Genomic DNA, 17,825 nt, shown 5'->3' on the forward strand with positions numbered 1-17,825 from the left:
AAGAGACGCCCTTGATGGACAACTTTCTCATGATGATGGCAGATCAGAAGCAGGGAGACGTGGTGGACATCGGGTAAAATAAGGGGGTGCTTCTCATTGTTACCCACCTCTGCATTGGGTAGTCTGCCACCAACTCTAATGATGCCTCCTTCGTCCATGAAAGGATTCAGTCTTGAAAGTGGACTTTAGACACCGCTATTGTGAGACAGTGCTTTGATTTCCTCAGGAAAGGTTGTTCCTTGCACTGACTGGATGATGATGTTGTTAGCTTGCAACAGCTCTACGGCAGTAGGTTGATCACAGTGATGCCAGCCTTTGCATTTCACATCTTTTCCAGCAGGAGCAGACTTGAATGAGCGGGCCACATGAATGAGAGAAGAGACAGCTTTGAGGAGGGTGGTCCACCGGGAGAATCTCTCAAACCGCTCAGGGCTGAACTGCTTTACACTTGTTTGAGTGGCATATGTTGCTGCTTCAGGACGGATTTCAACGTCGCGATCAGATGAAACGGCTCTTGTGTGATTGTGCTTGAGACACGCTGTTTGCACAAGAATGTTGGTCCTGTCAGACAGAAGGTGTTCGCCAGCTGTGATGCTAGAACTGGTCTTGAAGCGTAATCTGCTGGGTTATGCTCAGTAGGCACATAATGCCACTGCTCTGGACGGGTGAATTGTCTTATCCTTTGAACTCTGTTATGCACATATACATAGAAGCGCTTGGTTTCATTATATAAATATCCTAGAACAACTTTACTATCACAGTAGAAGTCTATGGCGTCTGGCTCAAAGTCAATTTCATCCACGATGAGTTCTCCCATTTCTACTGCAAGCAATGCAGCACATAGTTCAAGCCGTGGTATAGTGAGGTCTACCTGAGGAACTAACTTTGCCTTTCCTAGGATAAAACCAAGCTGGCAGGTCCCATCTTCATGCATTGTTTTGAGGTAGGCCACTGCATCTGAAAATATGCAGAGTTCCTTTCTTTTGGCCTTTGACAAAGAGGGCGTTGTATAGGCCCGAGGGATGTGTAGCTGTTCAAGGTCCTTAACCCTTGTGCTGCCTTCGGGTCACATGACCCAAAGGTTCATAACGAACCACCGTTGTGTTTACCCAATTTTACCCAATACAAAAACAAATAAAAATAATTTTCTTTTAACCATTGCAATGTGGGGGGTCTGAGACAGCCCAACAGTTAAAAGAAAATGCTTCACTTTGTTTTTGTAGGAGGTAAATTTGTCGCAATACGACGGTGGGTCACAATGACTGATGGGTCAGAATGACCCGAAGATAACACAAGGGTTAAGTGAGTGACGCCATGTTTCCCACTCCATCCTCATATTCTCAGGCAGAGGTGAGTCCCACTCAAGGCTGTCCACTGAGAGTTCTCTGAGCAAGAGCCTTCCATGGATTATCACCGGAGCTGCAAATCCAATCGGGTCATACAGGCTGTTTACTGTCGATAGTACACCACGTTGTGTGTATGGCTTGTCGTTGTCTGACACCTGGAAGCTGAACATGTCTGTTACAATATCCCAGGTAAGTCCGAGGCTGCGTTGTGTGTGTGGTGTTTCTCCATTGAGGTCGAGATCTTTTATTTCTTTAGCATGATCCTCTTTAGGGAAGGCTTTCAACACAGCAGAGCTGTTGGAGGCAATTTTGAGAAGCCTCAGATTGGACTCAGATAGCAAGGCCTGTGTACTCCGAAGGAGGTGAATGGCTTCAGCTTCTGTGGGCATTGAGGCGAGCCCATCATCCACATAGAAATTGCGCTCTATGAAATGCCCAGCAGCAGCACCGTATTCCTGTTCACAATCTCTTGCAGCCCGTCTCAACCCATATGTTGCCACGGCAGGAGAAGGGCTGTTACCGAACACATGGACTTTCATGCGGTATTCTATGATATCCTTTGAGGGGTCATTGTCACGATGCCATAAGAACCGTAGGTAATCTCTGTGGTCCTCCCTTACCACGAAACAGTGGAACATCTGTTGGACGTCTGCTATTATGGCAACGAGCTCCTTCCTGAAGCGGATCAGGACGCCTAACAGGCTGTTATTCAAGTATGGCCCGGTCAGAAGGACGTCGTTCAGAGAAACACCGTAGTGTTGTACGCTAGAGTCGAACACGATCCTGATCTGATCTGGCTTCTTGGGATGATATATGCCAAAGGTCGGTAGATACCAGCATTCTTGGTCTTGTGGAAGTGTTGGTGCGACCTCTGCGTGATCATTATCAAATATTTTCTGCATGAAGCCTATGAATTGTTCTTTTATTTTTGGTTTCTTTTCCAGGGTGCGGCGCAGAGAGGATAGACGACTGAGGGACTGCTCTTTATTATTTGGGAAGTGTGGCCTGGGATGTTTAACCCTCGTGCTGCCTTCGGGTCACATGACCCAAAGGTTCATAACGAACCATCGTTGTGTTTACCCAATTTTACCCAATACAAAAACAAATTAAAATAATTTTCTTTTAACCTTTGCAATGTGGGGGGTCTGAGACAGCCCAACGGTTAAAAGAAAATGCTTCACTTTGTCTTTGTATGCGGTAAATCTGTCGCAATACGACGGTGGGTCACAATGACTGATGGGTCAGAATGACCCGAAGATAACACAAGGGTTAAAGGGAAGAGGTGTGACCCAGCTGTGGGCCTCATCTTTAGACATGTGTTCATCCATAATTTTCTAGAATTTTTCATCTTCTATGGAAAGAGCAAGTTTGTCATCTTTAGTTTTCTGAAAGACAAGGTTTCCTAATGTTTTTTCCTTTGTTTTGCTTTTCAGTGTGTGTGAGATTTGAATGTGGTTGGGGCATGGAGTGAACAGTGAGGGGCGTCCATTTTCTCGTACATTAGTCTTTGCACTGAAAACGTTTGGCTTGTGGGCATTTCCCAGGCACATCTCACCTACTAACACCCAGCCAAGATCAAGCTTCTGGGCGAAGGGGGCGTCGTTAGGCCCATTGATGTGTTGTCTGACTTTATGTGCTCTGAGCACATCTCTGCCTAGCAGTAGGAGGATGTGTGCATTTGGATCCAGGTGTGGGATTTCTGATGCAATAGACCTTAAGTGTGGATGTTGACAAATCTTTGCACATGATCATCCTGTGCGGCCTTCTCCACAGACTTCTATGCAGTTTGTGCTGACATTAGTGGATTGTTCCCGTTCTGCTCCCTCCCAGCCGTCCTTTACAGCAAGATCAGCGGCCTTTGATGACCAGGGGGGTGGACCAGGATGCAGAGCACTGATGTGATTCCTACTGTCACACTCCACGCACTGAAGTTCAGCTTGGCACTGTTTTGCCAGATGAGTGCTAGATGCACAGCACTTAAAACATATGCCATTATCTTTAAGAAATGCTTTTCTCTCCTCCAGTGTCTTTAGCCTAAAGCCTCTGCACTTTTTAAGAGGGTGGGCCTTATCGTGGATAGGACAGTGCTTAGCCACATCATCGGATTTGTTTTAATTCTCATGACCAGTAGCGGAGTCTACTTCTGTCCTATGCACTGCCACAGCCGTTTTGTTATTGAATTTGAGTGTTGGCCTGTCATGTGAATTGAAGCTGACGCTGGACAGAGTAAAGCTAGGGTCGTTTCTAATTTTTGCTTCGAGACACACAAAATGGGTGAAGAAAGAGAACGGAGGGTAAGTAACATTGTGTTCGCTTTTGAACCTTGACCCTTGGTAGATCCACTTTTCTTGTAGCCCATAAGGCAACTTTTCCGCTATGGGGTTAATGCCACGGGCTGTGTCTAACACTATGAGTCTGGGCAGATACCCGTCTTCCTTTGCAGAGAGCAGCTCCTTTAGAAGATCTCCTAACTCTCGTAGCTTGTGGTAGTCCCTACTGGAAATCTTGGGAAAGTGGTCTAGCTTGTTAAGAAGAGACTGCTCAATGGCCTCTGGAGAGCAGTAGACTTCTTCCAGCTGCGCCCAGACCATCTGCAGGGCCGCATTGGGGTTCCCTATGTGGACTGATCTGAGCCGTTTGATGTAATTGGAGGATTCTTTGCCCAGCCCTTTTGACAGCAAATCTAATTCTTCGCTTGCGGACAGGTTCAAGTCATTAATGGAATTTAGGAATGATGACCTCCAAGCTCTGTATGACTCTGGGAAATCATCAAATTGCTTTAGGCCTGTGCTGACAATTTCCCTGTGTGCTAAATATCTAGCCATGTTCATCATGTCGTCAGGTGGACATTGCGGTGTGGGCGTGTATGGAGAGTAAGGGAATCCAGGAGTGCCTAGTGGGACGCCGGGTTGCGATACGTGATGCGGCCTCTCTGTTTACAGGTGTAGGCTTCATAGGCGGACTAGGATTTTGCGTCAAGTGTGAGTATGGATTCTGAGATGATCCCTGATGCTGACGTTGCATGTTAAGAGTAAGGGCTTCTAGACTTGCTTCTAATCTTGCTTTGTCTATTTTCATTGCAGCCTCTCTCTCCGCATAGGCTGCGCGAGTCTTCGCTGCCTCTGCTCTGGCGCGGGCTACTGAGGTAGCAGATGGTGCCGTTACAGAGCCGGAGTGTTGTGAATGTTTGTCCGACATACCTCCGTCTTTGTAGTAACTTGTTTACTCCTTTGAGATACGTCTTTTTACTGTACTGTCCTCCAGGTGTTTCTTAACACATGTCGACAGCCAGCCTAACTCCTTTCATAAAGACGCGAAGTCAGGATGTAGTTTCCAAGCTCCAGGTTTTTTAATCAAACAGAGTAAAACTGAAAGTATACAATTTTTTTTTTACAATTATGATATTCAATTACAATCCAATTTGACAGAATAAAGGTATAATAGTCTCTTGAGGTCTTCGGTGTCATTTCATTGAAATAGCTTAGTATGCTAGCACATTTCATGGCAGCAGGAAAAGTGATAGATAATCAGAGAAATAACTGAAATTACTAAGATCTAACGTCACTGTGTCCAATCCCGACCGGTTTTTAGCTAACATTCTGATAAAATGCCACTTCAAATATTGATAAAAAATATTGTATCACGTTTTCAGCTGATTTACTGATTTCACGTTAAGCTTTAACTTCTTACCTTTCAAGCTAAATATTGTAAAAAAAAATTGAGTTGGCTTAGCCTTTACTAGAGCCGGTGAAAAGACGCTGGCGCCGGTAAATTAGCCGTGCACTACTCTTGTCCAAACCCGACCGCACTTCTATCCTCGTAGTAAACACTCGCCGCTGCTGTTTTTACAGGGATATTAACTTGATCCAGGGTCACCAAACTGACCATCAATGCTGTCAACATATCCGGGGACGTAGTTATGTCCTCCACAATAAGATATCACGCTTCAACATCTCCAAACTATGCGATAAAATCTCAATTTGACTGTATACCACCACCTGCTGGATGTTTTGTTGAACTCTTCTCAAAGTTTGCTAGCCCCCATCCAAGCCCCCACCCCTCGCACCTCGGCTTGAAGCAACGGCCCCGGTGGATGTAGGTGGTATTGCATTTCTTGTTAGACTTCCGGCTCTTCCGGTCGTTTTTATTCTATTAACTCCAGTCAACATTTACAAAACTATCTCCCCCAATAATTTTTGTTCGATTCTCGAACCTGGCTCATACTACTAGCTTTTTCATAGAAGAATTTTTCCTGATTTTTGCTAAGTTTGAAACCAATCTGAAATGGGTAAACTAGCACCCCATTTATTTGCTTACGTCAATAAAAGTTGCCTGCAAATGTGCTCGCGGATACTAACGGCACGAGCACAAAAGTTCGCATTGTCCGATAGCCGATTTACCTGGAGCTGAATGAGCCATATTGAATGAGAACAGGGAGAAATGGCTTGAGTTGCCTGCCCTGTTGTAGCAAGTTTAGCAAATGGTTGTCACACATACATGAAATGTTGTTAATATAGTTTATTCACATTATTTTAAAACAGATTAGATTTTTTTCTGTCAAGAAAGTTTTTACGTTCATGACATGATGGCAAATATTATATTATGTTAAGCGTGAGCATAGATTGTTGACATGTCTATCTGGAGCAAAGACGAAGATTAATACTTTAACTGATAACCACAATAAGAAATGATATAAATATGATTAGTCTTGCCTTCAGAAGCTTTTGTTAAACACACCCATTATTCTTTTTTATAATCGTGTCATCAAGCCAGACTGCTTTTGTGGGACAATGAAGGTCCTCAGTGACTATGTTTCACCCCCACTTATATCTGATGGAAACGTCTTGTATATAGGCCTAGTTCTGTTAATATGCCCCTTTCAAAGGCAAATGTTAAATAAAGTATATTTTAGACACACTTCTCAAGCTTTTATTTATTACATTATTTCCAAGTCTTATTAGATCACGTTATATCCATTAATAGGCGTTTGGTTTTGTAGGTTGAACATATAAAACACAGGCCACATTTCTACACTGATATGTAAATTGAAGGCAGTGTGAATTTCGTGGCATTTCGTTTGAATATACAGTTGACAGTAAGCTATGGTAAGTCTGCATTATGGAAGATTTCTGTTACCAAAATAACTATTAAGCTTTCTTTGCCTGGCGAGAACAACGACGGAGCTAGGTGTTCATGTTAACAGTTTATTTAATCCGATTCAATGCGTTGGAAATCATACTCAAATCACAAGAAAAAAAGCAACATATGTGATGAGTTCCATCTAGAATAGCCCTATATTTAGCCCTATAGCCTATTTCTAAAAACCAAGTGAAAGGAATACTATACAGTGACAGCACACATTTCCGTAAAGTTTGCATCATGTCTCTGATTCTAATCGGATTTGTACCCCATTCTGCCACTGCAATGCCTTAACTCACACGCTCGCAACCATATAAATCTATGCTCGCGACTGGTTGTCGCAAAGTATGACGTGTACAGCTAATTGCAAGCGTGCACGAGGTCTCGGAGCTATGGAAAAAAAGAGCCACTGTTTAAAGCTAGACCGGAAGAGTCGGAAGTGGAAAGATGGCGCGGTCCAGTTTCGCGCTCTCGCTTGCCTCACTGCGCCACTGAGCACTTTTCATAGAAATGAATGGGGACGCCATCTTGGAAGACAAAAGTTGCTTCCTCTAGTAATATTAACTCTATGGGTTGCCGTGACCAACAAGACGAACAGAATCCTTTGACCGCCATTGCTGTACGTTTTTACAATTCATATTTCAGATAAACAGTACATGTAAATCAGCATCAGGAAAAATTCTTCTATGAAAAAGCTAGTAGTATGAGCCAGGTTCGAGAATCGAACAAAAATTATTGGGGGAGATAGTTTTGTAAATGTTGACTGGAGTTAATAGAATAAAAACGACCGGAAGAGCCGGAAGTCTAACAAGAAATGCAATACCACCTACATCCACCGGGGCCGTTGCTTCAAGCCGAGGGGCGAGGGGTGGGGGCTTGCAGAAACCCCGCCCCTGACGCAAGCGGTTCGTAATACGGACTAATCACAGCCAAGGGGTATCCGTAAAATGATGGACGGATAGTCAGGAAAATCAGGAGGTGCACGTAAAGCTCTCCGAGGGGCTCTCCGAGGGCGTTCCATGTCGGAGAGGGCGTTCCGTGTCCGTGAAAACGGAGTAGTATAAATCGGCCTTTAGTCTTAGTAGCCTCATTTGCAGGCTTGGGGTGTAACGGATTACATGTAACGGCGGTACGTAATCGGGATACAAAAAAAAGGTAAATGTATTCCGGTACAGTTACAACAAAAAAAAGACGTAATCAGATTACAGACACTTTTAGGAAAAATTGGGATTACAAACAGGATTACACATATAAAATACACATTTGAGATTATATAAATTAAGAACATTATCCTGGACACAAAACTCCCCGAGAAGACAACCCAGAAGCTAACTCTATGCCCAGAAGGCAGCAGTGAAGTCGATATGATGACGAGCTCAACAAAAATGCGTTCAATGGCTGGAAATATCGCCACTTTTTTTGTGTTAAAGTCTGAAAGTGTAAATAATATTACAGTACAATGCAGCTTATGCCTCCCCACAGTCAACATGCTGTCCCTATCCAAGGAATCCACATCCAATTTAAAGAAGCATTTACAGGTAAAACCAACATTTCTAAGCTAACTTCTACACGACAACTGACAGTTGGGCTACAGTAGCTGATACTGTAGTTATGACAGTTGGATGTCGAACATTAGCCTTGATCTTTTTAAATAGCAGATTATGGTTACAGTACATTTTGTGTACAGTTACAATGAACATTTTCTAGATTATCATAAACAACAGTTCACTTTTCTTAACTAACTTGTATTCGGAGATAAATACCAGAACTACTGTAACGTCAGTTAGCTAGTCTAAGGTTACAATTATTTAGCTAACCTGTACTGTTCGTCCTGTGGGGATTTATTTTAAGATAATGACCGCCGGACTATACAACTTCTTAACAGTTCTACAGTAAAGTACTGCACTTCTTTTTCAAAAAACAGTAATTACACAAAACTTTTCTATTAGCCATTACTGATATCAATGCAGCAGCTACTTTAGATAGCTTCGTTTATTGTTTCCATGGTAAGTCTTTTTTTGTTGTTTTTTTTCCAGAGGAAGCATGCAAATCGCTTACTGCCGACCAATGACAAGCCAAGTGGATCTGGAATCACTGAAAACGATGGACAAGAGGCCTTACATCCTCCCTTCAAACAATCCAAACTTACATTTGGGCACAGTAGCACATCCCAAAGTACAGTCAGTAGACTCATATTTGAATTTGTAATTGATGATGTTCAGCCTTTCTCCTTGGTTGAGCAGGTCTCTTTCAAAAGGCTTGTAGAGGGAATCAGTGGTGGCAAAACAGTAATGAGCAGAAAGACATTAGTACAGCGTATTGAGAGGGAATTTGCTGCCATGAAAGACATCTTGACTGCAAAACTGCAGAAAGTGACAAATGTGTGCACAACAGCAGACTTGTGGAGTGCACATAATATAAGTTTTTTTGGCATGACATGCCACTGGATTGAGGAGGATACAATGGAGAGGAAGTCTGCAGCATTGGCCTGTGCACGAGTGAAGGGACGTCATACTTTCGATGTCATTGCTGCAAACATCAGTGAAATACATGCTGAATACAAAATACAACGCAAAGTAAGGGCTACAGTTACAGACAATGGGAGTAACTTTGTTAAAGCTTTCCGTGAATTTGAATCAACTGAGGAGGCAGCAGCAGATGAATTGGATGATGGAATAAGGTTCTTAGATATGGATACAGTTCTGGAGATGGAGGGAGATGAGGAGCTTCATTTTTCTCTTCCCCCTCATCAAAGATGTGCAACGCACACACTCAAACTGATTGCCACCAATGGGGTGGATAAAGCAGCATCAACAGGGTCATCTGGGAAAATTTACCGAAGCGCAATGGGAAAGTGTGCTTCCATCTGGAATAAGGCACATCGGTCATCAGCAGCTGCAGAAGCAGTGCAAGATATTGCCAATATGAGGGTTTCTGTTCCATGTGTCACAAGATGGAGCTCTGAATATTTGGCCATTTCTAAACTGATTAGACTTACAGAGGATCAGCTGTGCGACATCTGCGGAAGGCTTGGAGTGCCCAGGTTACACATTCATGATATTACTTTTCTCAGGGAATATGTATGTGTGTTACAGCCACTTGCTCAATCGATTGATCTTCTACAGGGGGAGAAAAAGTGCTATCTTGTGTTCCTCATTCCAACCATCTTAAGCCTCAAGTCCAAGCTCTCTGAAAAAATGCCCCATGTTACCTACACAGCAAACATCCTCACTGCAGTCATATTGAGGCTCTTGATAATCGCTTTGGTGCCATACTGAGTAGCCATGATGCAAAAATGGCAACAACCACCATGCCAAAATTTCGTTTGTGTTGGCTCTCTCCAGAGAATAAAGAGGATATGTGCAAAATAGTGATTCAGGAAGCAGCATCTTTGGAATCCAGGGGACCTCCTGCAGCTGAAATGAACACCATCTCTAAGAGATGGTGTTCTGAGCATGAATCAGATGAGGAGTTCTTTGTGTTTGGGAATAGTAACAGGGCTGATAGAGGGACAGCGGAGGAAGAGGTTCGGCGGTTCCTCGATGATACAGTGAAGACCATGGATTCCCTGCATGCATTTCCCTTGGTTAAGCAGCTGTTCATAAAATATAACACTACTCTGCCTTCCAGTGCCCCAGTTGAACGTCTGTTTAGTTACGGAGGAAATGTACTTACCTCATCTCGTAGCAGAATGTCAGATGAACACATGGAGCAAGTCCTCCTCCTCCGTTACAACAAAATGTTTTACCCAAAGCTACAATTTGATTGACTTTATGCCTTCAGTATGGAGGCACATGCCTTTGGTCCTTTAGTGTAAAAAAAAATACAATGGATGTTCTACATTTTCTTTCATGTAAAATACGCTTAAAAAAAAACACTGAGCAGAGGGCACGTTTTGATTCTTAAAACTTGGTTTCCTCGTCTTTCTTTTCTAAGGTTACATTGTGCTGTTGACTTACAGAATACACTTAAATTAACCCTCGTGCTGCCTTCGGGTCACATGACCCAAAGGTTCATAACGAACCATCGTTGTGTTTACCCAATTTTACCCAATACAAAAACAAATACAAATAATTTTCTTTTAACCATTCCAATGTGGGGGGTCTGAGACAGCCCGACAGTTAAAAGAAAATGCTTCACTTTGTTTTTGTATGAGGTAAATTTGTCGCAATACGACGGTGGGTCACAATGACTGATGGGTCAGAATGACCCGAAGATAACACAAGGGTTAAAGCCATTTTATTGATGTGTCTTTTCTGTGTTCTTCATTTTCACATGTGGCATTGAAGTAATCCAAGTAATCAGATTACATTACTTTAATATTGTGATACTTGGATTAGGTTACTGATTACAATTTTTAACAGGTAATCTGTAATTGTATCGGATTACATTTTTTAAGTAATCCTCCCAACCCTGCTCATTTGGTAATTGATAAGTCCTCCTGCTTTGGGTTTTGTTAGCTCCTATTTTATTCAACGTGACTTGATACTCTACAGCACACAGGACACATCTGGACAGACATTATCTCCTGCCAGAGTTAGGGTTATTTATTTAAGGAAATCATAACACACTTATGTCTCCACTCGGTTATTGCTGAAAACTAAGAAGAGAATGAACATATTGCACACATTTAGTTCACTTAAAGTCCATTTAAAAGACGATATCTGCACTAGATTCACTGACTTAATTTCTGCAGACATCTTTCATAACTTGATGTAGACTACGATAGCCTTGTCCCTTTTGCGTAAATCACCATTGGAGTGACTGGAGGTATATTAGACGCTTGTAGTACTTGAACGACAGAAGTCTGTCACATACTGCACCTGTCTCCAACAGCTTCCAACATACAGGTCGTCCTTGTCAAAGATACCAGGTTGTAGAATGGATTGGCCTTCAAAGGCAAGATGTGGTTTGGAGTAAGAGGCTCTAAGTCTTTCGGGTCACTGGTGACTGTCGTGATCAAGTGTGGCTGTTTAAGATGGCCTCTACTTCACATAAGATTTTGCAGTAGGGCTGGGCGATATGGGTAAAAGATTATCACGATAGATATTTATATTTACATTCGATAACAATAATTAAGACAATAGACCACAGATCCGTAGTAGTAGCAAAAAAAGTTTTTCCCTACACTCGGCATAAAGTTTAGGCAGCGCGGTGTGAGAGAAATGTTTGCAGCCAGGGAGCACGTACATGGGGTCAAGTAACTTAAGCTTTTTTAAAACCTTGCTTTTTATCAATACCTTGGCGCAAACTCACACTTTTTGCATGTTCCAACAAGTGATTTTGCTTCAGGTGGTAAAAAGGTTTGTCGTTACCAGACTTGGTAGCCACCTGTTTACGACACAATTTGCACTGAACATTGCTCTGCTCTTTGTCGGATTTCAAAAAGCCAAACCACTTCCAAATAACTGAAAAAGACTAACCCTTTTTCTCAATAATTTCTTCATTGGAAGTTGCTCCCTCGCCATGGCTATCGCTGCCACTGTTTTCGGCAACAAGACTCATTTTCCGCTACTCCACTCGCGGTGCTCAGTGTATTTTAGTGGGCGTATACCATTTCTCCGCAACTTCCTGCTGCACCACAGAAATGTAATGGACTGCTGTTCCTAATTATTCTCTATCGATATTATTGAAAATGAATTAATGTTACGATATTTTTATTGAGGGGAGTCATTACTTCGATAATATTTTTTATCGCCCAGCCCTAGTTTGCAGTCCCTCTTCGTCTAAAGTCTGCTGTTTTAACATAGAATGGAGCACCTGTCTTACGGATCTTGAGATGCTCCCATACTCTTCCATGGTGCGATGCTCCAGGGGGACTGAAACTCCTTTTTGAAGTTCCTTGTACTTTGTTCTGATTTAGAGACGAGAGGGCTTTCCTCAGTTCTCTGTCAGCCCAAACAAAATGTGTTCCATTATGGGACCTTATCCCTTTCCCTTGACCTCTTCTACAGGTGAAACATCTCAACGCATTACAGTTTTTTCCAATTGCTTAAGCACAATTTTGAAAACAGGGCTCACTTTCTCAAAACACAACACACGATTCACACAACCAGACACACAAGTAGCAGAACACCGATCTTTTGCAAAATAAAACTTTGTTCAAAACTATACAATCATGTATAAAAACCCAATTCTGTCACCATATGCCGCCACACACATGGTTCATAAAATGTTACTCTGTTTGAACCAGTTACACACTGTTGTGCACAATTTAAAACACTTTTACACTAACTATTCTTTTCTTTTTTTTATATAACCTGCTTGATTTTGTCAGAGATATTGTTACAGTAGAGTACATAAAGTACATGAATATGTTGACCAAACACAACACACAAGACTAGTACTGCACACTGATGAAAATATTTACTCTATTTCTCCACATTGTCTTCGTAAAGGTTGCATTTTGTGCAGAAAATCTGAACATATTTCAGGAACACTTTAGAATAATGGTCCGTTGTTAACGAGTAGCTATGCAGGAATTAATAGGTAGTACTACATTAACACCGAACATTTTTTTTCAAATGCTTATTTTTTTTAACTTGTCCTCTTTTTTTCAAAACTTAACACACAAATCCAAGAACTGCACACACAAAATGCAAAATGCCTCGCTTCTCTTGCAAAATGAAGCACTGCATTCAAAATATCACAAACACGTCTCAAAAGCAAACATTTGTCTCATGTTGCAAACACTTTTACCATTATATTACATTTTTGGATATATCATATACACACAGTTATTCAAAACCTAAAGCTCCTCTTTCATGAGCTCCTATGAACATTTCTGTACAAGATTGAAAGTAAATGGCAGAGATGATGAAAACTCATGGTAAACACGAAAACAAGATTGAAACCTGTCTTTTTTACTGTAAGCATTTGTTGTTGTGAATACAGTATTACACAGTACGAAAGAAAGAGTGTAGTAGGACATAAACCAAACCTAATTTTGAAAAAGGTGATTACAGAATGGTGTGTGTGTGTGAGCCATGAACTGTAGCATACAGTAATATATACTATTTTCTACAATATTGTCAGAATGTCTTCTTACAGTCAATGTACTGTTGCACAGTATGATACAGTAATCCACCAGATTGTGACCAATCATGCAGTGTACTGCAGTCAATGGATGCATGGGTGCTAAAATATATGTTTGTGTATAGTATACCGTGTGTTGTGCTGAAACAGCTATTATGTGTACATTAGTACACAAGTACATTACAGTAGATTGTTACATACCTGTTATCATTTCTACAGTAAAGGTTCAAATTATACCCACCACTCAATCGACTCAAATCGACTATTTATAGGCCTATTCTAAAGCCATGATTGGTTGGTGTTGAGTAAAGTAATGTGTGTTTGCACATGTGAGGAGTTAGTGTGACACTCCTCAAACTAAAAATTTTTTTTTTTACTCTTAACATGGTCATAACATTTCAGAAGCTTGTGCCTCAAATGGGTTCTTTGTGGAAACCAGTTTATGAATAATATATCCCCCAAAATACGTTAGCTACAGGTTGAGATTGTGACTAGTACTCTTACCAAAGGATGGATGTATGTTCTCTGTTTATTTCAATCTTAAACATCGAATAATACAAATAATTATAATTTGTTTAAAAATCTTAATAATTAGGAAGTGATGCTGACACGCTCTTGATTGGATTAGTTACATTACATTTAGCAGATGCTCTTATCCAGAGCGACTTACAGTAGGTACAGGGACATTCCCCCGAGGCAAGTAGGGTGACGTGCCTTGCCCAAGGACACAACGTCATTTTGCACGGCCGGGAAATGAAACTGGCAACCTTCGGATTACTAGCCCGATTCCCTAACCGCTCAGCCACCTGACTCCCTAGTTCACTATTATGAGCTATTGAGTGTCAGTTCAATATGTCTCAGACTCCAAAGACCTACCTTTATGTTACAGTAGCCGCCTGAGGAGGGCTTCTCTTTAGGATATGAATTTAAACATTGATGTTCTCTTGTCAAAAACTATTTGCATCCTTAATGAAGACATGGGCTGCATTTATGTTGCGATAAGCGCAAAACCACATCTTCCAGATTACAATGTTTGTTAGAATATCACTAGTGCCTCACAGAAATGTATGCCTGTACAGTATGTGTCAAATATAAAATTAAATGACTTATTATATTACTTGTGAAAAACATGTTAGCTCCTCACTAATTAATCAAGCGTTACCTTTTCATCCCGCAGGAACTAGTAGTGATGTGGACCATTATTTTAAAGTGAAAAACATGTTAACTCCTCACTAAATACTCAAGCGTTACCTTGTCATCCCGCAGTAACTGTGATCTGGACCATTATTTCAAAGTGAACTGAATTGAAAGAACTACAACATAAAACAACTGCAGTGATTGGGTCCAAAAAATAATAATTATATGCACTGGAAGATTTCCATGAAATTGTAAAAGAAAATCCTACATAATGCAAAAATGCACACATGGGCGTGCAAGAATAAAGCACTTTAAAATATGTCTGAATTAAACATACTTGGTTTGGCACAATGATGAAACCTAGCATCAAAAACTAAAAATCTGTATTTTGGAATGAAAAGTTCAACACATTCAACAAACTGTGATGAGAAACTGAGTCAAACATAATGGCTAAATAAGTAATAAGTAAGTACATGGCTAACCCTGACCCAAACCAACTATAGGCCTACTCACTCTATAATGAGTCTAGCATTGGCCACTACTGCGAAATACAACAGCAACACAATTCCAAAGGGATGAAAATGATGAAGGAAGAAAGAACAAATGGCAGGACTCTAAAATAACTTGCTAGATAACCCAATTCAGAGAACAGGAATGTGGCCCAAAACGCTAGCTACAGTTGTTGCTAGCTGTAAAGCCAGGCTACCTGTCGGCTAGCTTGTAAAAAGTCCCATTCATACAATCTGTATAGTATTGCAATCGAAATTCGCACTAATTCTAAATTCTAGTGAAATTCACGTAGTCGTTATCTAAGGGATTATGTTAGATAATATCAGGTGAATTCCTACAAAAAAAACGGGGGCGATTGTGCGTTGTGGGTTTTATAAACCACAAGAAAAAAGGGGTATCTTTGTGAAGGTGAATTGGTTCATTGGTCTGTTACTCCAGCTGGGCGTTGTCCTGGGATTCACGTATAGGTGTGAAATGGCCAGAAATGCTTAAAATGTTCATGCATTACTTATACCTCAAAATATAACAGTACAACATTCATAAATGGTTTTGTTCGTACGATACAATTATTTTGATATCAAGATTGACTGACAACCCTACCTGAAGGGAAGTTATGATCAAACATCAATTAAAACAACATTCTAATCTATGAGAAAAGCACACATTATAACACATTAACTACTGTCATTGAAATTGTGTCCATGAGTCCTTGGGGAATGTTTATAAATCCATGAAAGGTCAGTTTTCCTCAGACTCCTTTGTCTACTGGAGAACTGAATACTGTAGGGCCATGTGGTCTGCCTTCTGACCCCATGCTGGGCAACAGGCTTTGAAGCTTTTCCTGGAAGATAAGGAAGGGGTCATAACCCCTTTCTCTTGTCGGGAGTAGGAGAAGGGTGTGACTGGGACCGTGATTTGTCCGTTGGGTCTGTGCTACAGTAGTAAGGTCAGTGTCGCATTCTGAACACCATTCCCCCTCCTTTAGGAAAATTACATTGGATTAATAAATTGTTTATATTTTTTCCATTAGTACTTATTTTACTAAGCCTTTAGGACAATTGTTGTTTGCTACAGGGATAATAATAGACTGTTTCCAAAGTTTAGGGACATACATTGTTATTTGGTCACTTGATGTACTGTAAGTAAAAATAGGACGTAATTGCTCTGCACTCTGTTTCAGCACTCTACCACTTATTTCATCAGGGACAGAACTCACTTTAGTTTTATACTGTTTAAATAGTTTAACTACACATTCCTCATTAAAGGAAGCTGTTAGGCTCCCATCCTGAAGTGAATGGTATACATCTGCATTCCTTATGCAACAATCCTGTTCTTCAAATATAGCTCACTTCCACTCTTTTTCTACGCCGTTATTTAGACTCGTCATACATTTTAGGCTAGGCATTGGTCCAAATACCTATTATGCCTAGTTGGACATGTGTCATACCGCTGCATATTCCTTACAGATTTTTCCAATGCCCAGTTATTAAAATCACCCATAATAAAAATTGGGGCTTCTGGAGATAATGTCTGAAATTTTGGGGCATATATACACAATATACACAACAGACACAAATACTTGGGGAAACTTTCTAGGCAAGTAGTGTGGACGGAGGGATACTGTGAGCATCTCAATGTCCTTCTTGCATAGTCTCTTACCACAACAGTCTTACCAGCGTTCATTTATATATAAACATACTCCTCCACCCGCTTCTTGACAGTTATACCTGCATCAAGGTCAGTAGGCTACGAAATGGGCTGCATTGATTAATATTTTCTTATCAGAGTCTGATTTCAATAGCCATGTCTCCGTAATTGCAAGCAAATTTGTCTTGACAATGAACGTGCATGTAATTCCTCAATCTTGTTGCGTACAGACCAAACGTTTGCTAAAATAATGGACTGTTATGGAATGCGAGACAACGGTCTCTCTCTTATTCTTTCACGTACCCCACTATTCTCCCTCACTTCCTCGGTCGTTGACTAGAGTGGGCTTTAAATTGAAATATGTGAGTAAGATCCCTCTGGTCAGGGAAAAAGAAATCCGCAGGTCGGTTCACTGACGAGAGATTCTCCTGTGACAGCAGAAATTCAATGTTAACTTTGTAAGAAAAAAAGGGATGTAGCCTGTTGATGCTTAGCCTATTCAATTTAGCATCCCTAATGATCGAACAATAATGCTAATAATTATTGTGCTAATAATGCTTGCTAATTTAAATTAAGTTAACTGGTGATTTTCGTTGTTTGTATTCTTCCCCTGCTAGCTACAGTAAATTGCACGTCTGTTGATTCGATAGCGATTACTGCCTTTGCTCACGACGTTTCTATTTTAGGTGCAAAAAGCTGAATTCCCATATCTCTTGAAAGCTTCCCTGCTCTACTTTTTTTTGTGTAGATTTGACTGTAAAACTGTAAAATTATGAACTTTGTGACATGACGCGAAGACATGGCTGCCGCCTAATACTATGCGGTCTACCGGGCGACATTCTCACTCAAATTTCAAGACTTTAGTGCCCCAAATCAAAATTGTCTCCCCATTGATCTGTCACATCAGACAGATCAATAGAATCGCTTTCTCTCTTAAAGGCTGTCCTCCTCGACCTTTTTGGTCTTTTTAAATAGAACTATTTGTATAATGTATAATTTTCTGCCACCATG

The 17,825-nt window shown here is 41.0% G+C and overlaps 1 protein-coding gene and 2 long non-coding RNA genes across 5 annotated transcripts in view; 1 reads left to right on the forward strand and 2 right to left on the reverse strand.

The window, feature by feature from the left end:
- The window catches only part of LOC134012989 (uncharacterized), a 354,410-nt gene that overhangs the window by 285,129 nt on the left and 51,456 nt on the right, over positions 1–17,825 (reverse strand). The window lies entirely within an intron of this gene.
- Positions 1–17,825, forward strand: part of palm1a (paralemmin 1a) — a 159,858-nt gene that overhangs the window by 84,232 nt on the left and 57,801 nt on the right. The window lies entirely within an intron of this gene.
- Positions 14,491–14,913, reverse strand: LOC134012990 (uncharacterized). The gene is made up of 2 exons (XR_009928665.1): positions 14,772–14,913; positions 14,491–14,682 (listed from the first exon to the last, which is right to left on the reverse strand). It is a non-coding gene; the product is annotated as an uncharacterized LOC134012990 (long non-coding RNA).

The sequence above is a fragment of the Osmerus eperlanus genome, chromosome 26 (genome assembly GCF_963692335.1).
Source record: "Osmerus eperlanus chromosome 26, fOsmEpe2.1, whole genome shotgun sequence".
Classification (NCBI taxonomy): Eukaryota; Metazoa; Chordata; class Actinopteri; order Osmeriformes; family Osmeridae; genus Osmerus; species Osmerus eperlanus.